Source organism: Neltuma alba, unplaced genomic scaffold, assembly GCF_004799145.2.
Source record: "Neltuma alba isolate B1F8T4 unplaced genomic scaffold, ASM479914v2 tig00010787_pilon, whole genome shotgun sequence".
NCBI classification, from domain to species: Eukaryota; Viridiplantae; Streptophyta; class Magnoliopsida; order Fabales; family Fabaceae; genus Neltuma; species Neltuma alba.
In genome coordinates this window covers 57320-79662 of record NW_021635604.1, presented here as the reverse complement: position 1 = coordinate 79662, position 22343 = coordinate 57320, and the positions used below count along the sequence as shown (strand labels likewise).

At 32.6% G+C, this 22343-nt stretch overlaps 1 pseudogene; it reads left to right on the top strand.

The window, feature by feature from the left end:
- Positions 1 to 22343, top strand: part of LOC114759102 (subtilisin-like protease Glyma18g48580) — an 82834-nt pseudogene that overhangs the window by 5755 nt on the left and 54736 nt on the right.

Here is a 22343-nt window from a genome sequence, read left to right as displayed (position 1 = left end):
GTATAACTTCACTGCACGTCTTAGAACACGGACATTGCTAAACATTTTTCCAATATATAATTCTTCATTATCCCCAACATTTAGAATATTATCTAATTCACTAAACTCAGGAGCTTTAGCTGACTCGACGTGAATTTGCGATAAGAAAGCAGTTGCAAGCTCATTCTGCTCGTTCATATCATCATGTTCATTATCGTTGTCATCATTATCACTCCCACTACTAGCATCTAAATATGAATCATATTCATCTTCATCCTCAAATTCATCCACAATGTCTTCTATTTGAGGAAGAGAGCATGATGGTCCATTGTTGCCACCATCTATGGGTGGTTCAAATGGTTGAAAATTTTCCATGTCATTGCTGAACATGGACCCTTGTTCCATAATGTTCACCTCATTGCTACTTAACGGGAGTGTATTTCCTACACAATCATCCATTGGTTGTGATTCTACATGACCATAATCTGAAAAATTACATATGTTGGCATACAATTCTGCACATGTCAATTGAGTTGAAAATCTTCTTCTGACTTGCCACATTTCTTTTATATCTGCATCATCCTCCAAATTGCATGCTTGGTATTGTGGTGGATTTATGCATGTAGGATATCTATATACTAGATTTGTCACCATTTGACTGGGAGGAAGTCGTAACTTTTGTCCAATAACTTGCTTCAATTTGTCCAATGTAATATTTTCATCAACTTTGATTATTTTCACGCTGTTGGACTCAAACATTGTACCGGCTTGGCCATTATAAATTCGTCCATTTGCAAATATACATATGAACTCCTTTCTATGATCCATTCTATTTCCTAAATATTGCATTATAATCATTAATTAAGTACAACTGGGAGAAGACAAAACTTTGAAAATAGAAAGACTCAGAAATCATCGTTTCCTATGCATAGTTCGTATAGGTTTAAGTCTAGTGCTAAAAAAATTATTCATATATATATATATATATGTATGTATTATAATTCTATTTTGATTCATTCTGTACCTTTTAATTAAATTTCTAATAGTTTTAAAAGTAATATCAAATCTATGTATACTATAGATTCTTAAAAATTAAATTTTTTATGATATTCATTTTTATTAATGAAAAAGGTTTAACAAAATATTGCCACCTATTTTCTTATTAATAAAAATTTACTTTTATATTATATTTTATTCTCATTATTTTATCCAAAATATTTAGTAAATAGGTAAAAATTATATTATTTTAAGAAAAAATTAGGGGGAAGGACCTAGAAAAATAATATTTATTGAGAAGGATCTTAAAAATTATAATTATTTATAAGGACCAAATACTAAAATATAAATTTAAAAATATTAAAGTACCCTTAACTAAATCCCTACATTTTTTTCTTATGATGCTTCCATTGAATAGATCTTTTTTATAATCTCCTTAACTTGTACTAAAAAAATTTATAATCTTTTTCTTATCAATATTTATAACAAAATTTATTGAAATCAAATCAAAATCATTTATTATTAAGCTAAAATATCTTACATATTTAAACACAATGAAATGAAATTATTCATTTACATGAACACCCTTAGCGAATAGTTAAATTTTATCTGTCTTTATTCTATTCTAATTGAAATTTTCTCTTGTTTTCAAACATCTCTTTTGTTACTTTTAATTTTATAAATTTTTTTACCCCATATATATATTTTATAAATATGTTTAAATGTAAATAAACATATTTTACTTGATTTCATTAAATACAATTTAAATTTTTATAATTATTTCTCTTAACCTTGGTTTTTTAAAACAATAAATAATTAAATGAATAAAATTATTCAGATTTATTTTTATATCTAAAATTTTTCATTTATTTTAATAATTTTTTAATTGTTAGTTACTTTAATACACACCTATCAAGATCGAGTAAAACAAAAAAATTATTAAAATTGATAGCAAATAAGGAATAATATGGGAAAAAAAAGTTAAAGCTATGAATTTTTTTCTTATATATTCATTTAAAAAAATCATATACGTAAAAGATACTCCTCTAGTTTTATTTATAAGACAGAGAGAGTGTAAATTTTGATCCTATATATAAGGCACTTGATATAATTTTTAATACAAACATACATAATTATCCTTATTAAGTTATTTGCACAATTGGTACATTTTCTTTACTCCTTTATCCAGTGCTAAAGGTCCTTCAATTTTGTCTTCTTCTTATGCTATTATTCCCGCATGTTCCACTTCTTCTCTCTCTCTATTCATCCTTTCCACTATCCCCTACTCATTCCTTTTGTTATTAACCTCTTCTACTCTCTTTTTTTTCCCTATGCCATTAGTTCTTTTCATGCATAACAGATCTGACTCTTGAAAAAAAAATACTTGATGAAAATATACATTTTTGTGCTTGATTAGTGTTACTTTTATAATCAAATTATGAGATAGTGGATGTGAAATTATTTTAACGGTTTTTTAATCTGTGTGAAATATACTAAAAGTGCCTTATAAATAGGACTAAATGGGTAATAAAGATCAAAACAAAATCTTGAGATCTTAAAACTATACAATAGAGGATTCTTACCAGCAAAATAAGAGGCGCCTAAGAGTATAGATTTTTGAAATTGTTCAACCCACCACTTAGCACCTGGAGATTTAAAATAATAGTTTATCAAATAAAAAAATAAAGAAGAAAATCAAATTAAATATTATAATGACAAAATAAAAAATACACAAGAGAAATAACATACCCTCAGCAGTAGTAAAAGTATGTGTCGAATGTTTGGAAGTGAGAGTAGAGAAACAAGACAGCAAAAGAATGGAGGAGGCTAGAGCAACTAATAAAACGAGAGAGTAAGATGATGAGAGAGAAGAGAGAAGTCTGAATACATGAAGTGGGAACACAAGCTCAACATGCGGAGGACTCAGACGCATTCATGGGCTACTGGCATAAGAGGAGATGCAAAATATATAAGTAAAGCTCGGACGATTCAGACGCATTCATGGGCGTAAGAGGAGATGCAAAATATATAGCAAGCCACGATGCTACTGTAGCTTCACGGGCAAGGGAGATGAGATGACTTAATATTCTTCTCAGTTTCAGACGCATGCAAAGAGTTCAGTTGCTTTTTTGACTTAGACAAAAGTGGCTCTGAGAGATTCGTACGGGAAAGGATGCTTATACGCATGGAAATGAGGAGAAAAAGACAAAAGTACTTTTTCTGAAGTTCATCACTCAAAGATGAACTTTACAAATTCATCTCTACCAAATGAATTTGCAAATTTTCCCACTTTATTGAAGAACTCGTTTTGGGCGAGATGAAGTTTATAAATTCATCTCCTGGTGATGAATTTCAAGTATAGCATTTTGGTAATATCTTTTTATGCTGTAGCATTTTGGTATTTTATTTTACTGTTTATAGCATTTTGGTAAAAATCCTGATATATACATATATGCATATGCAGAAAATCCAAGAGTGGTGTCAGTGTTCTTGAGCCAATCACATAAGCTGCACAGAACCAGGTCATGGGACTTTCTTGGACAAGAGAGGAATGGAAGAGTTAGATTGGACTCTGCCTGGGTGAGGGGCAATTTTGGTCAGAATGTCATCATTGGCAGCATTGATACTGGTAATATAATTCCTTCTATATATCAATAAATGTCTGTATATATTCTGCCATAGTCCTATTAGAGCAAATGTGAGATAATTTGTGTCGTATTCCTATTCTATATATAGAATCAATCTTATATGAGGGGTTGGTTGGTAACCTGAGAACAGTGTTAGATAAAATTCCTCTCATATCCTCCCACATATTTACCTGTAAAGTCACTTTTAAAAAGCTAATATAAACACCCTCATAAGCAATATTTTTTGTTTGTTTGAAAATTTAATATGCTTTTTTTAGTTTTATGCCCAACAAATTCCGCTTAGTATCTCTCACTCTTTCCCCACTTATTCTGTCTCTCACTCACCATCTTCATGAATAAGGGTATGTTTGAAAAAGAAATTACATTTCTTATATATTTATTATTTTTAACTAATTTGAACTAACATTTTGATTTATGTAATTTTTATCTTATATATTTATTACCCACTTATTCAGGCGTTTGGCCAGAATCGAAAAGCTTCCGAATAGAACTCTTTGCAAAGAAGTGGCGCGACGGATCCAAATGTGAGCTGTTCAGCTTGTCTGGCATTTCAAATAGAACTCTTTGCAACAGGTTCCATTTTTATTTATTTAATTATCTATTTATTTTGTCAATTTAATTTGAATGCTTTCTTTAAAAAGCTTATTAATTTCATTACCAAAATTATAGCGACAGGGAAATGGACAATTCGTCAACTGCTAGTGAGTAAGAACTTGTGATATGGCAATGTGTGCAAAAAAACTGCGATATCGATGTCTCACCATCTATCAAATGTTGAAATATAATATATCTAATTTACCTACCAAAACAAAAGAATATAATATATATGTTTAGATATAACATATGACATACAGGAAGTAACGAAGAATTGGACAATTCACAGTTGGTTCGTATCAATGGGAATCACATGGGCTACCATGGGCTCACAACTTCCAACTATTTTTATACATTTCTTTATTTTGTTTGTAAAACAATTTTAATATTAATTTTAGCCCCTCATATTCATGAAATTTGCAATTTTACCCCCACGTCATATGTGTCTCTTTAGAGCCATCTACATCAGCAAATCATCTTAGATTATATATACCAAAATTTAGGCCCGATCTACAATTTTTTATATCATTATCTGATTGAATCAGATTCAAACATTATCAGGCTCAATTATAAAATTACATAGGCTCAAATTCGAAACCACTGTTTAAGTAATCAAAGCCTCTTCCACTAAAGGCAATACCTCTTAGTTCAGTGTGCAATTAATTTATACTATTTCATCTTTAATTATATAAACACAGTATATGCCAACCCTAATTGTTCTTGTGTGTGTTGATACAGCCATTTTTCATGAGTTTCAATCACCGTCAAGTCAATCAAATTTATTTTAATTTAAGCACACACACGGTAAGCCAATTTTTTCACATTTAAAATTTCTGTCGTTACTTTTTCGGCCAAAAAAATTTTCTGCTGTTACTTTTAAATTATACTCCTCCGGTTCTTAATATAGGACTCAATTGTTGAGTTGGTTTTGGTCCTAAATATAAGACCCATTTATTATTATTATCAAGTTTTTCTAAATTACCCCTATGGATACTCTCTCAACCATAATCAAGTAGAAGAGGGAGAGAAGGTATTAAGAAATATGATTATGGTGTTTTAGGAAAAACATGTCATATTTCTTATAATTAACTAACTTACCTAATTTCCTTAATCTAATCAAATTAGTTAAATGGGTATTATATTAAGGACCGGAGGAGTATTAATTTCTTTCAGTTTTACTAAAATTATTTAAAAAATCAAAATTCCTCCGACACACAGTCACAAACATTTCACTATTTTTCAATTTAACTTTCTCCAATTAAAATACTACCCATTAACTTATTTATGGACACACATTCCAAAATCAAACAAGAAGAAAATCTCTGTATCCATACACATGCTCATGCTCTATGTAACATGATAAAACAGGAAGATAATAGGAGCAAAAACCTTCTTTCAGGGCTACGAAACAAAAAACGGACCCCTTAGCTCATCAACTCGAATCAGTGCCCGTGACACTGTTGGCCATGGAACCCATACTTTGTCAACGGCCGGCGGCGACTTTGTGAGAGATGTGAGCGTTCTTCGAAATGGCAACGGCACTGCAAAAGGAGGATCTCCAAAAGCTCGTCTTGCAGTGTACAAAGTATGCTGGGGCCGTCGTAATTCTGAAGAGTGCTCTGATGAAGACTTGATTAAAGCTTCTGATGAAGCCATCCAAGATGGTGTCGATGTGCTCTCTGTTTCTATCGGCAGGAGCGCCGTCCCAAATGTCAACGACATGTTGACCAATGGGATCTCCATTGGATCCTTTCATGCAGTTTCAAGAGGTGTTCTAGTTGTTGCCTCTGCTGGTAATGATGGACCTGAGCTTCAAACTGTGTCCAATGTGGCACCTTGGATCTTCACTATTGCTTCTGGCTCTATTGACAGAGACTTCAGTAATAATATTACTCTCAGTAATGGCCAACTCATGAAGGTATTTGCCTATAACATCGATATCAATATCAGCATATATGTGTGTGTACATAAGCAGCACTATTAATAAGCTATTAACAGTTCAGCTCATTTCTCAACAAGACAACAATACACCAGTGTGATATTATGCTTTTGATTGATTGTTTCTAATAACTTGGACAATCAGGGGACCAGTCTTGCCACAAACTCAACATCACGACAATTAGCTCCTGTGCTAATTGCTGGTAATGCTAGGCTTCCTAATGTGACATTTGACGATGCGTAAGAACAAAATTACCTATTCTTGAATAGATTTTTGATTGTGTTGAACTATCAGATGTTTATATGTCAGTATGGGTAAAAACATTTGGGTTCCTACTGCAGGGATCATTGCAAACCAGGAACACTTGATCAAAACAGAGTAAGAGGCAGTATATTGGTATGCCGGAGAGGAAGGAGCCTAAGGCCTGTGGACAAGGGACGAGAGGCAAAGCATGTAGGTGCTTTGAAAATGATTCTGCAGAATGATAAGGAATTGAATACAGCTACAGCTGCTGCTCGAGTTATAGATACTTCCAATGTTCCAACATATCAACAGCCAAAAAAGAATAAAAATATATCCCAGCAGGACAAAATCCTTTTGATATCAAGTAATTATCATGCATCTTTCTCATTTACTAATCCTTTTGAAATTCTTCTAAAATTATTTGTGATAACAGGGTTACATTTACACATACATTGCAGGAACCTTACTACATTCTTGAATAACGCAAAAACATTTATCGCAGTAAAGCCAGCTCCAAAAGTTTCAGCATTCTCATCCAAAGGACCCAACTTGATTCTGCCATCAATCCTCAAGGTTATCCATTCTCAAACCATCTAATTTCCCTAAATCAACTACATGGTTCCTGAGTTTCTGTGATTCCTAACAAATTTTTTTCCCAATTTTAGCCTGATGTAACTGTACCAGGTCAGGATATAATTGCTGTTTATTCATCAGGGGCAAGTCCCACCAACCTAGATTTAGATGTAGGTCGCTTTGACTATAACATTCTATCAGGAACCTCCATGACATGTCCTCATGTTGCCGGCATTGCTGGCCTTCTCAAACATCACCATCCTAGATGGAGTCCAGCTGCTATCAAATCAGCAATTATGACCACAGGTATGACATACACGAAGTGCTATTGTTATGTGTTTACAGTTTCCTTCTTTTGTTTCCTTACTAATTGAAGCATTTCTAAAATCTATGCTCATCTAGCATTTTGGCTTACGTCGGAAATTGTCACGGAATATTCCATGGCAAATTCCGTTGCTGATTAGCCACGGAATATTCCGTCCGAAATTTCATGGCTGATTAGCCGCGGAATATTCCGTGGCTAATTAGTCACGGAATATTCTATCACAAATTTTGCGACGGAAAATTCTGTCGGTATTTTTCAACAGAAATTCCATCAGAAATTACCGACAAAATTTGCGATTCTGTCACAAATTGATTTAGTGACGGAAAAATTTATGACGAAATGCATTCCATCAGAAATTCCGTCAATAATTCCTGTTCGTCGATAATTCCGTCAGTAATTTTGGCTTCTGTCGGTAATTCCGTTGGTAATTCCGTCAGTAAATCATTGTTTTTTTGTAGTGCTATAGTAATCCCTCAACATGCAAGAATGGCTCTGTAGATTTCAATGTTACCAATCTGGTTTGTTGTGTGCTAAACAGATAGTGAGAGGTAGTGTTAGAGTGACTATTTTCAAATGCGTGGATATGCTGAACTATGTTATAATTTAAAAATGACGGCTCCTACCAGAAAATAAACCCACTAGGTCCTCCCAAGCAATTTCAACTTCTGGTTTCTACTTTCTTCTATTTGCATCCTATTGCGTTTCCATTTTGCCCCCGTTTTGTTGAATCATGTGTTGGTCTTTCATCTGCAGAAAAATGATACTGTCCACTTATTTTGAAGTACAAAAAGCACATATTAGCCCATGTAGCAATCGAAGACTTTCACCGCCATAACCTATCTAAAAAATTCAATATACCAAGATCATTAAGTTCGCTAAGAAGCTTAGAAACAAAGAAGCATAACCAATTTCAACGACACAGTAATTTACCAAACGATCCTCTTGTCACTGTTTAGCCTTGATTTTGAGCTGAGCGACGACACCACGGAAGCTTAGGTCAACGGCAGTGGTGCAATTGCTCGATTCAACGACAGATTAGGAGTGTCTACGGTCGATTGAGAAAATTGGGAGGAAGGTCATGGAGAACGTGGAGGCAGAGGTTGAACCAGAAAATTTGTACATAGTTTCTAGAAAAACATAAATTTTATTTTTGTTTGTACATGAAAAGAAAAAGTTGAATTTCAAATTTTTATAAAATATTAAGTTGCGGTTTTTTTTTTTTAAAAAAAAGGAAAAATTAATCTTTTGATCCCTATACTTTTAACTCAATTATAACTCAGTCTTTCTAGTTTAACCTGTTATAACTCAATCTCTATAGTTTTTAAGTTGTGATGGCTGTGTCCTTGAAATAGCTAAAACTGGGTGAGTCCTTGAAAACTCATCCATGTGGCAAAATAAAAGCTGAAATGGGATTTTAATAAGGCACATCAGACTCTCAACTGGAAAACGAGGGTGGTAGGGAGGGAGACGCGTTGAAGAGGAGATCGTCTTCTTTCCTTGAACCAGAACACACCAATACTGGTCTGAAATAAAAGTTCATCACTTTCATCTTCACTGAGGGAGGATCATTCTCTGGTGTAATCTTCTCCTCTAACAAAGGTGTGACAACGTGAGGAGAGAGGAGATGCCGGGACTGCTTCTGGAGTTGGACGCCAACAGAAGTAGAGACAGAGAGAGACTCGTTGAAGGTAACTTGGGTTATTTATGACAAATGCGTTTTGGTTCAGTGTTGGTAATTTTCCAACAAATAAAAACTCTTTGGGCAGCAATGTATGCAATATATGAGAGGCATATCCTTGAATAAACACACGATGTGGCTGACTGATTCCACAAATATGGAGGGTAAGTTTCGCACCTCCATTTAAATATTATATAGATAGATTTTGTTGTTAATTTTTATGATAATAAGGAGAAGAATAGTAGCTCAGCCTCTACAGCTCAGTGAAGATGACAGTGATGAATTTTTATTTCAGATCAGTATCAGCGTGCTCTGGTTTAAGGGAAGAAGACGACCTCCTCTTCAACACGCCTCCCTCTCTCCTTCCCTCGTTTTCTAGTTAAGAATCTGATGTGGCTTATTAAGATGCCGTCTCAGCTTTTATTCTGCCACGTGGACAAGTTTTCAAGGACTCACCCAGTTTTAGCTATTTTAAGGACCCAATCATCACAACTTAAAAACTACAGGACTAAGTTATAACGCGTCAAACTTGAGAGACTGAGTCACAATTGAGTTAAAGTATAAAGACTAAAAGATTAATTTCTCCAACAAATTATTGATGGAATCCTCGACAACAATGGAAGAAGGGAGAGTCCACGAAGAAGCAGAGTATGTCCAAATATCTTGATACTATGGCTTTGGCAGTTATGCTTCTAGGTGATGCTGTCCTCGCCCATGACACTAATGAGAAAAGAACGGTGAGGTGGGGAGGATGGTAAGGAAGAAGACACTAGAGAATAAGGGAGGAGGGTGAGAGCTTGCTTTATGGCGAAAGAGAGAGAAAGAGAAGGCGTGTCATTGGATTCCGGGACATCTTTTTCCTTTGTGATGAACTGACAATGATATTTGGTTTTTTTACCAAAATACGATAAACAGTAAAACTATATACTAAAATGCTGCACTTTTGAAACTATTTACCAATATGCTACACTTAAAATCGTTCTTGGCAAGAACGATTTTTAAATTACACACAAGTCATTCTTGGCATGAACGATTTTAGAAATTGTTCACACCAAGAACGATTTCACTTTTTCCTATTCACCCCATGCGTCTGAATTGTTACCAATTATGCGTGCAAAACCATGCGTATGAATTTCTACCAATTATGCATGCAAAACCAACCAATTATGCATATGAATTTCTGCCAATTATGCATGCAAAACCAACCAATTATGTGTGCAAGACCAACCAATTATGCATGCTCTATAAGCATCTCTGACATAGCATGGGAGAATCCTGTGAGGCTATAGCTATGGCTTTATATATATTATATGTGAATTCCTTCTCTTCACGCTTTACGCTTTATTGCTCTTCACTTCTTCTTCTTCGCCAAGTTCTCTTTTCTTCTTCTTCGCCAAGTTCTCTTTTCTTCTTCTTCTCACTTATTGTTTCATTTTCATTATTCTCCTGTACTATTATTTTTTCACTCTTGTTTCCAAACAAGACAAGCTCTTTTATTGCTGCTGTAGGTATGTTGTTTCTCTTCTATTTTTTCTTTTAAAAAATTTACAGTTGTGATATACAATTTGATTTTTCATCCATACTATCCTTGATGAGTTAATATTTCATTGTTCTAATTTTCAGGAAGTGAGTGGTGGGTTCATATCTGGAATATTTGTACTCTTTCTAAGCTAGGTGCCTCTTATTTTAACGGTAAAATTATCATCTGTTATATTGTTTTAAGATGTTAAGATTTTGATATAAGCTTCATTTTTTCTTGGTATATGATTATTATTTTTTCTTATAAAAGTATACTTCTCAAGAAGTTTAAATTTGGTAAGATAAAGCTGAAAAATAATTATATATACGCCCTAAATATCAAATATGTGGTATATATTAAGTTGGTAAATTAAAAAGAACAGTGTTCTACCCACTTCTAATGAACTATTGCTTTCATATATTTTTTAGGTAAAAATAAGGTGTAAGTAAAATTGAAATGAATGAAGAGCACTCATGATTTCTTTGTTTCATTTTGCCTTTTCCATGCTATTTGTTATGTTGTATTTTTTAATTGATGATGACATGTCATGATACGAGTGTTTTGAATCAAGAATAAAATACTCTGACTATCCTTCTAGTTTGCATCAATTACATAGATCTTTCCTCTTTTTTAAAAGCATACAGTTTAGTCCAATTAGTTAACACTGTTAATATGAGTATTCTAAAAAGATTCTAAAAATATTATTTTTAACTGAAATTTATATTAAAATAAAATTTATTTACTATTTTACTTCTGATTCTAATAAAGTCTTAAATCATATTTTTATAGTTACATTAATTTCAATCAGTTAAGACAAATAAAAGATTTGATTAAAATTTTAACTAATTTTTTATAATAAATATATATATTTAACTAATTATGTTTATAAATCTTTGTAATAAAGAAGTGTTTAAAAGTTTTGAATTATAAATTGAAATAACGTATAAAATCTTTTAAACTTATATCATTTAAATTCTATGATAAATAAAAACTAGGAATTTGAAATATATTTTTACAATTTAAAAGAAATCAAAGTAAATAATTTTTACTGAATGTGATAAACTAGAAAAAAAATCTTTATTTTTGAACCCTTCATTTCAACCCAATGGTCTAAAAGATTTTAGTCCAATTAAATATTTAATTTCATGCAATAAATTAATATTTATTAAATTAAATTTTACAAAAATAACGAAATAATAAATAGGTATTATAAGGTATAAATAATATATATGTGTAAAATAAAAAAAATCTTCATGATATGTTATTATTAAAATAATATTACAAGAAAGAATTTTAATATTAAAAAATATATGTTTAATGTATTTTATATAGTGCAATAATATATTAATTAATACTTGATGTAAATAAAATTATAGAAATAGAAAAAGAAACAAAAGGAAAAAAATCTCTATTTCTTAAACTTATTTATTTATTTTAATTGCAAATAAATAATTTACAAAAAATGATTAAAAAGTTCTGAAAATTACTAAATTTGTAATCAAGTTTATTTACTATACTTTAACAGATTTTGAGAATAATAGCAATAACACATCTTTTATAGTAGTTTCTAATTTGGAATTACGCAGTTTTCATTATATTTTTTTCCCTTAGATATGGATTTCATGATGTGTTTGGTTATATAGGATATTCTGAGCTAATAATAAATATTGATTTTGCAAAAAAGTAATGGTATAGTGGAGTTAATTTATTTGTATAACTTAATCTTGCTTGACTAATGATTATAATGAAATGATTAGGAAGTAGAATGGATCATAGAAAGGAGTTCGTGTGTATATTCGCAAATGGATGAATTTTTAATGGCCTAGCCAGTGTAACATTTAAGTTTGATAATGTGAAAATTATCAAAGTTGATGAAAACATTACCTTGGGCAAATTGAAGCAAGTTATTGGGCGAAAGTTGCAACTTCCTCCCCATCAAAACGTGACAACTTTAGTATATAGGTATCCTACATGCATAAATCCACCACAATACCAAGCATGCAATTTGAAAGATGATACAGATATAAAACAAATGTGGCAAGTGACTAGAAGATTTTCAACTCAATTAACATGTGCAGAGTTGTATGCTAACACATGTGATTTACTAGATAATGGCTATGTTGAGTCACAACCCATAGGTGATTATGTCAAAAATATGCCCCCATCAAGTAGCAATAGGGTGAACATGATGGAACAAGAATGTATGTTTAGTGATCACATGGAAAGTTTCCAACCATTTGAACTCCTCATAGATGGTGGGAACATTATATCATCATGTTCTCTTCCTCACGTAGAAGATATCATGGATGAATCAGAGGATGGGGAAGAATATGATTCTTATTTAAATGCTGGTAATAGGGATGATAATGATGACAATGACAATGAATATGATGAGATGAATGAGCAAAATCAGGTTGTAAATGCTTCCTTGCCACAAATTCATGTTGAGTCAATTACAACTCTTGAATTTGGTGAATTGGAAGATATTTTGCATGTTAGTGATAATGAAGAGTTAAATGTTGGGAAAATATTTAGTAATGTCCAAGTTTTAAGACGTGCAGTCAAGCTATATTCTATTCATGTTCATCATACATTTAAAGTCTATTATTTTTGTAAAAAGTATGAAGAATATCATTGTGTTAACTATGGAGAAAATTGCAATTGGAGAGTGAGGCTTGCACAAAAGAAAGCAGGAACTATTGACAAATTACAAAATATGGGGGGCCTCACATGTGCTTGAGCACGTCATTAACTCAAGACCATCCAAAGTTGAACGCAGATGTTATATCATCCTGCATTGTGGCAGTTCAACACTTCATGCCTGGGTCATGCATATATTTTTCAAACAAACAATGCTCTCAAGTCAATACAAACAGTCAACCGATTGAAATGTTTCATCGTGTTTTTTGGACATTTAAGCCATGCATAGATGCATTTCCGTATTTAAAACCCATTATACAAGTTGATGGAACATTCTTATATGGAAAATACAAGGGCACATTGCTTATGGCAATATCACAAGATGGCGATCGAAATGTTGTGCCACTTGCATTTGCTATAATTGAAGGGGAAACAAGATCTGCTTGGGCATGGTTCTTACACCGTGTACGCCAATGTGTTGTAAAAGATAGAACAAGAATTTGCTTAATTTCATATAGACATCGTTCAATTTTGGCTGCTGTTACTCAACCCCAAGTTGGATGGCAACCACCACATGGACATCATGTTTTTTGTCTACAACACGTGACTTCAAATCTTCACAAAGCAAATGGAACAAATTGGTTAAAAAAGAAGTTTATAAATATCGGTGAGATTCCTTGTGCTTTTTATGATCTTATAACTATATGATTTTATAATCATTCTAACAAGTGCTAATAATAATATGCAGGGTATGCTTATGAATGTCATGTTGTTGACAGAGAATTAGCAAAAATAGCATTGCACCATACTCTTACAGCTAGATGGATCGAAGCCATCCCAAAAGAGAAATGGTCACGTGCATATGACCTTGAAGGTCTTCGTTTTGGACACATGACAACCAATCTTGCAGAGTACATGAATAATGTATTTAAAGGTGTTCGAAGTCTACCAATAACAGGTTTAGTTAAGGCAACCATGTATAGAGTCAATAAGTATTTTGTCAAACGTGCCCAACAAGTTCATGCTCAAATTATGGTTGGTAAGGTATTTTCTGAGACAATGACAAAAAAAGTTAGATATAGCAACACAAAATGCATCTGTATGTGCAGTTCAAGATTTTAATAGAATAGCAACATCATTTGAGGTTATGGAGCCATATAATGTTCGATGTCATCAATTTAATCGGTGTTGCAAGGTGAATTTGATTGACAGAAAATGTGATTGTGGAGAGTTTCAAGCAGAAAATTTTCCATGTATGCATGCCATTGCTGCTTGTGCACAAGTAGGCATAGACCATTTACAATATGTGGATCCTGTTTTTCGGTTGGAAACCATGCAAATGGTTTATAATAATGAGTTCCAACCATTGGGAGATGAGATGTATTGGCTGCAAATTGATTGTCCTCTTCTAATACCTAACCCATCAATGATTAGAGATAAAGGACGTCCTCGCTCAAGTCGAATACGAAATGAGATGGATTGGACCACACCCAATGAACCTAACAGGTGTGGATTATGTCAACAAGTTGGTCATAACCGTTCTACTTGTCCACAAAGTGTAACATCTCGACAATAACTTATGTATTTTACATTTTGTAATAAAAACATTATGTTTTATGAAGATTATATTATAATTAGTTTGATTTTTTTTATATTATTTAGAATTTTTCCTTTACCTTATGCAGAGACATTTTAAAATGACACAACTTCCAGAAGAGATGATAAATCCTAGCCCAAAGGATAACTCTCTTTTGTACTTGCAAACCCAACATATTTCCGAACATGTGTGGAATGATAATGTAAGTAAAATCTATTTCTTATATATTATTTTATTGATGTTTCTATAATAATATTTTTTTCCCTTTTCCACTATAGGTTAATAGGGTCCTACACACTAGACGAGTCATGCACGCTAATCAAATGATTAACCTACCTAATCAAATAGTTGAATATCTTATATTAGCTGGATTTTATGGTACTGCTCGAGTAAGACATTTTGATTATGATCGAGGTTTGGTCTCAGCACTTGTTGAGAGGTGGCGTCCTGAGACTCATACATTTCACACTACACGTGGAGAATGCACCATAACATTAGAGGATGTAGCTAAACAATTGAGCCTTCCATGTGAAGGAATAGCAGTTATTGGCCGAACTGATTTTCATTAGCAAAACATGTGTGAATATTTTCTAGGTATTAGACCATCTGCAGATAGACTAAGTGGGCAGGGACTACTTATAAGTTGGTTGGAAGAGAACTTTAATCACGTACCTGATAATGTGGATGATATACAAGTTCAACAATTTACTCGTGCATATATCCTCAGGTTGATTGGTGGATATCTCATGCCAGATAGATCGGGTAGCAGGGTGTATCTAGTGTACCTTCCACTACTTTATGATCTTCAAGAAGCTGGAAAATATCGTTGGGGATCAGTAGTTTTAGCTCACCTATACAGAGAATTGTGTAATGCTACTAACCCAACTGAGGATGGGATTGGAGGATGCTTATCATTACTTCATTTATGGGCATGGCATTGTTTTCCTCTGCTAGCACCACAACAACCTAGGTATCCAGATCCACAATTTGATATCTACCCCCTCTTACCTCCTTTGGGTTTTAGGTATGCTAAATTTATTCACTAACTATTTGTTATGTTCTTATATTATTAAAATTATATAATTTTTAACATTACTTTTTTGTAATAACAGATGGAAAAATGTGAGACAAAACCCACATCCACTTGCTGCGTCTTTAATCCGATATAGGAGCTTTCTAGATAAAACGACTGATGATGAGATAATATGGCAGTCATATGAATCTCCTTATGTACGCCAATTGATTCCTGAGTATTGCTTGGTAACACCCGAAATTTGGTGTGCTTCAATTCCTTTAATATGTTTTAATATTATAGAATGGCATCATCCTGATCGTGTACTACAGCAATTTGGTCGTCAGCAATCAATTCTTTCCATGCCTGTTCATTAGAGAAATTACCACACGATCCAATTACGAGGTAGAACAACTACAAACTGGATTGACAAATACGCAGACTTCATTCAAGCATGGGATAGATGGCCACATGTAATTGTTAATGCTCCTATAGCATTTGATGAACTTGATCGAACATCTCAGTGCATGCAATGGTATTGGAGACATATAAGACGATGGATTCAACATATCAGTGGCGATACAGGTCGTGCGGTAAGTTTTTCATTTTTTCACCATTAATATCATTTTCTTTTACACAAAAAGTGTTATTATCTTATATCTTATTATTTTTTTCAGTCTAACATAGCAGAGGAGCTATACAGGATTTCAATTAATTCTCGTTCAACATACCCTAATTGTGTTGATTATCAAGATAGGATTGCTCGCAACCAACGTAAAATTTACTGGCACTTACAGAACAACGTTTTAATGTGAACCCTCAGCCTGCTCCACCAACAATTGAGTTGCCTCGGCCCCAAATTCCTCGTGATAGATCGAGCAAGCGATGCGGTGGTTACTTGTCTACCCAACCTACAATTGAGAACAAAAATGCAAGGGAACAGGAACCTCCAATTTTTACTCAGGCTTCTGACATATCACCGTCACTATCATCCCCCTTCATCTCTGTCGATCCTACACAACTTGAGTCTCATTACATGGCACCCTCATCATCATCCCCTCCCAACTCAGCCAATCCTTCTCAATTTCAACCATTCATAACTTTATTAGATAATCCTGCATTATTTTTAGCTGAATACAATGCTTCTACTTTTGAATATGGTGGACCATCAAATGAAGCATTTGTCACTCCTCGACATACATTTAAATGAATCATCTTGGTTTGATTTGAACACACCAACTATACAAACAAATGAGACATTTAAATGTCAAGAAATTGACATACAACAACAACGCCCACAACGTATGAGAAGAAAGCCGAGATATGGTACTGGAAGTCACTATCAGCAAGGTGGATAATTTTTTCTTTATAAACTTAAACTTTATTTATTACTTTTTATTTTTAATCTTATACTTATTTCACAATTAGTTTTAACATCATTATAACCTTTTTCTCTCATTATATAGTCATGATTTTGTCATTCAAATGATTGATAAATTATTATACTAATCATTTTAACCAGGAGAGAAGGGGAGAAGTCATTCAACAGCAGATGAAGTTTTGAAGTTGTTCACCAGAAGAACGATTTTCATTCACCTCATACACATCAAGGACAGATTATGAAGAAGTCGTTCACCAGATAAATGAATTTAAAAATTATTCATCTGAAGACCGATTTTAAGTATAATATATTAATAAATACTTTTAAAAGTGCAGCATATTGATATATAATTTTACTGTTTGTAGTATTTTGATAAAAAAAAACCTGTCGTGTGACATTTGTTCGGTTTGACAAGAAATCAAGTATTGAGCATGGGCCTTTATGCCTGTGACCAAAATAATAATAATAATAGTAATAATAATATAATAGTAGTAGTAGTAGTAGTAGTAGTAATAATAATAATAATAATAATAATAATAATAATAATAATTTAGTCTTACAACTTAATTGCTACAATTAAAATTTACAATCAAAACATAACTTTTTTTGTTACGTATTGTTTGGTATAAGAAAAATAAAAAGAAGAAGAAATGATAGAAAATTTCATCAAGTTCTATTTGAAAAAAAATTTAAAAAAAAAACTGGGTTTTTCAAATTTTAATCCAATATTAGTCAGGTGAAATAATATTTACTCTATATGTTGTAGCCTCATAGGAGCATGTCGGGGATTCTTATTTGCATGCAAAAAGTGAAATCGTTCTTGGCGTGAACGATTTTTGAAATCGTTCACGCCAAGAACGATTTCACTTTTTGATTTAAAAAAATTAAAAGTGAAATCGTTCACGCCAAGAGCGATTTCTGAAATTGTTCACGCCAAGAACGATTTGTATGTAATTTGAAACCAAAAACGATTTTAAGTGCAGCATATTGGTAAATAGTTTCAAAAGTGTAGCATTTTGATATATAGTTTTACTGTTTATCGTATTTTGGTAAAAAAGCCATGATATTTTGCCTGGGCATTTATAAATGAAAAAAATGAAGGTAAAAGAGACTATTAAAATCCCTTTTCAGTTTAATTTCTAATTCTAAGTACACATAACTATCATTTTTATTTTAATAAAATAGATTGTTTAAATAAAAATGAGTATTTTTTGAAACTACTGTTTTAGAGGATTCAAAAGAGATAGGAAAAAACATGGATTAAAAAAAAAATAGAATGTGACTTGGGCTGAGGGAAAATGGGAGCACAAATCCTAGCAGAGCCAGATTTCATCGATGGCCATGGACAAAATTGTTCGGTCAAGCGTGTTGGCTAATTTGGAAGGCGCGTTGCAAGCAAAGCTTTAATGAAGGAACCCCTACAAGTCTGGAAGTGCAGCAACAACGCCTCTATATCTTACGGAGGAAGTGAGTTCGGGAACTTTATCCCATAAATTACTCCAACGCAACTATGAGAGAAACTGGACGCCACCAAAAAATGGAGAAGGGTTGATGTAGATGCGTCAGTTCGCCAGTATGATCAAGCTACATGTGGCAGGGTCATAAGAGATGCATCAGGAAAGTGGATTATGGGATTCCAAAGAGCGATCGGAGTGTACCCTGTCACGGCAGCCAGGCGATCAAGACTGGGCTCGAGGTCTGCAAAGAACTTCATCTCAGCGACATTCACGTGTATTCAGGAAACTCTTGTATGAGGAGTGGAAGGTGACCATTTCACAGTGAGGAAACCAGGAAACTCTTGTATGAGGAGCGGAAGGTGACCATTTCACATTGAAACAGAGAAATTATCCACTGTGCAGACAGCATGGCTCGAACAGCCCAGGTTGCAAGTCAGCAAATCATCTTATATCCAGAAGTACCAACATGGTGCAGGGAAGGTTTCTGGCGAGACAAAAACTTAGTGGCGGGGTCTATCCAAGGGGCTAGCTGATGCTATTGCCTCTCCTTTTCTAATTTCAAGCATTTGCTTGCCGTTTTTGTAACCAAAGGAAAAAAAAAAAAAGGAATGTGACTTGGGCTTATCTGTGTTAATGTTTATAAAAGTGACTTTCATTCAAATTAATTTTTGCAAACTGAAATTGAATAAAAGTGAATAAAATTGAATATGATTTATATTTTGATATATATTTATAAAAAAATTCAATTTGACATGAACTTGTATGGATAAGATAAAAGTCAATTTCAAAATTTTCAAATTAAAAAAAAAACTAAGTCAGTAACTCAAACAAATTGCTTCAATTTTGAAATGATTTTTTTGTCCAGCTGATTAACTATCTGGCTGTATGGGGATGTATCTGATATCAGTGTTTGGGCTGTTGCCCCCTTTTACCAACCAAAAAAAAGAGGAGGAAAAGCCCCGTGATACTTGGGATAAAATAAATGGGTTTAAGGAGTTAGATTTAGTTGATCCTGAAGCCCACTTACATGAACTTCGGAGCGCATATGACCAATCAGTTTTTTTTTTTACTTGTTATGATAATTTTTAGTAATTACATTTATTTGTTGAGATTTAACGGTGATTCTCCCACTCCCACGTTTATAAGTGAAATCTAAAAGGAATTAGTTAAGGGAAATAAAAAAAGAAATTAAAAACTAGATAGGCTGAACCGTTGAAATGCTATTGGAATTATTGGAGAAATTTTTTAAATACTTTGAAAATACCGAATCATTTATGCTTGACCCATTAAAATCACATCTCAAATGTTTTTTTTTTCCCTCTTGCACAACTTACCTGGCCTTTTTCACTCGATGGAGTATATTATTTTAATATTTTCTCTGATTATAAATACAAGAGTTAATTTAAGAATTTATTTTAATATAATAATATTAGATATAAGACTTCAATTTATTTTTTCTCTTAAGTTCATATTTTTTAGGAAGAATCCCATTTAAATCCAATTGAAATACTAAAATTCAAAACTAGACCTTCAGTTTGATTAAATTCCTAATTAGACCAAGAGGCCTAATTAGATATTTATTAATATTATTAGAAGACCAAAATGCCCCTCTATAATTAAAATATGAGCTGATACTTTTGTATTTTTCTCCCTCAGAAATATTTTCTCAAAAATATGAAAATAATAAATTATAACACTGTCCTCAATCCAAAATCTGTAAAAATTTTGTTATCTACATAAGTTTTTCACTCTTAATAAAATTTACGTGTGTTCTATTAAAAAAATATGTGTTTAATAAAAAAAATTGTACGTGTGCGTATATATTATTAAGTATATAGGGGATGGATCAATATTAAAATTGAGCAAAACTTAAACTTATCCAAAATTAAGTATATTTGCAAATTTTTTTCTAATTATATAGCATATACCTCGGGACGGGACCGGGTTCCGTCCTGTGTCTTGTCCCATCCCGAGGTATATTATGTCCCGTCCCGGTATTGTCTCATCTCGCAAATTTTCTTGTCTTGTCTCGTCTTGTTCCAAAATTACCGGGACTGGGACGGACCCACTGAAATGGGACAATTTGAACACCCTAAGTTCTCTCTGCAATAGTTTTAATGCTACAACCTTAATATAACAAAAAGTATAAAGTACTTTAGGAGAAAAGCAAAAGAAGAAATTAGTCTTCCCTGGAACAGCGTACTTGAAGGTGCCAACAAATGTGGTCAAAGCTGTATTTAAGTGAAAATAATATACCCAATACACTAAATGTGATGAATTTATAAATTTAAGCTTAAACATATAATGTAAGAGAACATTGCATCTTAAACAATCATTTTTCCACAATGAAGAGCATCTTCGATTGAGATAAAGTGGTGGGGTTATATTGCTCCAAGAATGGGCTACATTTTATTCATCATTGTCCATTTCACACCGTTATTTCTTCACCTTATCTCGTTAACATCACTTGTGTCATCTAACTCCGTAAAATATTCGAAAGGAGTGAAAGAAATTAAGTACTCTCTACCAATAATTGTTGGGGGTGACCGTTGAAACTTAATATGAACAGAAAAATTCATGCTCGAAGAGCTTTTTCAATAACTCGGAGACGTGTGACTCAAATTTCGTTTGGTCGGTAACGAATAATGTATTGTCACTAAAAAATGAAATTAAATCGTGTATGTACATAAATATTATTATTTGAATTTAGCTCCTCTCTGCTAACAGCTAAAGACTGGAAGAGAAAGAGCTAGCGAGACAAAAAATAAAGCGAGACACGCTCATAAGTCACATCAAAGAAATTCGTTGAGTCATACTATATTTTTATTAATATTTTTATCAAAATTAATTAGGGAGTCATCAATGTAGCTTATATTCTTTTTGGTTGTTTAATTAGGTTGAGATATTAAATCATGTATGTATAAATACTACTTTTAATACTTAATATAAGAATTAATTGGGGATTTAATTTGAATTTAAATATAACATCTTAATATATTTTGTCTCTCAAATTTATAATTTTTTTTTCAAAGTATCAGTATTAATTGTAAGAGTTTTCATTCCAATATAAATAAAAGTAGTACACATCTGTTATAAATAACTACCTTAATTATCTAATTTTTTAAAATATTTTTAACTTAATTATTTAATCTTTATATTAAAAATTGGAGATAATAATATTATTAGAATTTGGCTCTTCTCTGCCAACAACTGGAGACTCGAAGTGAAAGATTTAGCAAGAAAAAAAAATAAAGTGAGACGCGCACAAAGTCAAATCAATGAAATTCATTGAGTCTTATTTTTATTAATATTTTTATCCAAATTAATTAGAGAGTCATCAATGTAGTTTATCTTCATTTTTGTTGAACCTGAGCAAGATCTTATAAAAATGACCAAAGAAAGTATATGATAAAAATTTTATCTTCTAAAAATAATTTTTTTTGAAGGGGATGCCAAACTATAAAGAGTGAGGAAAGAGAAAATTTAATAACGAATGGGAAAATCATAAAATAAAAATCCACGCCATGCCTTTTCACTCTACCCTGTTCCCTACGTATAAAAATCCTCTCATGACCACTCCCCCCTCCCCCCCCCCCCAAAAAAAACCTCCCTTTCTTAAAAAAGAGTGGTTTTGCGTGATAGTTTCTGACGTCAAACAAAATAAAGAGATATTATGGTGAAAATCATTGGAAGGGGTGTTGGAAATTTTCTCAAAGGAACACATAAAGATAGGTTTATCACCCTTAAAAAGCGCCGCCAAGT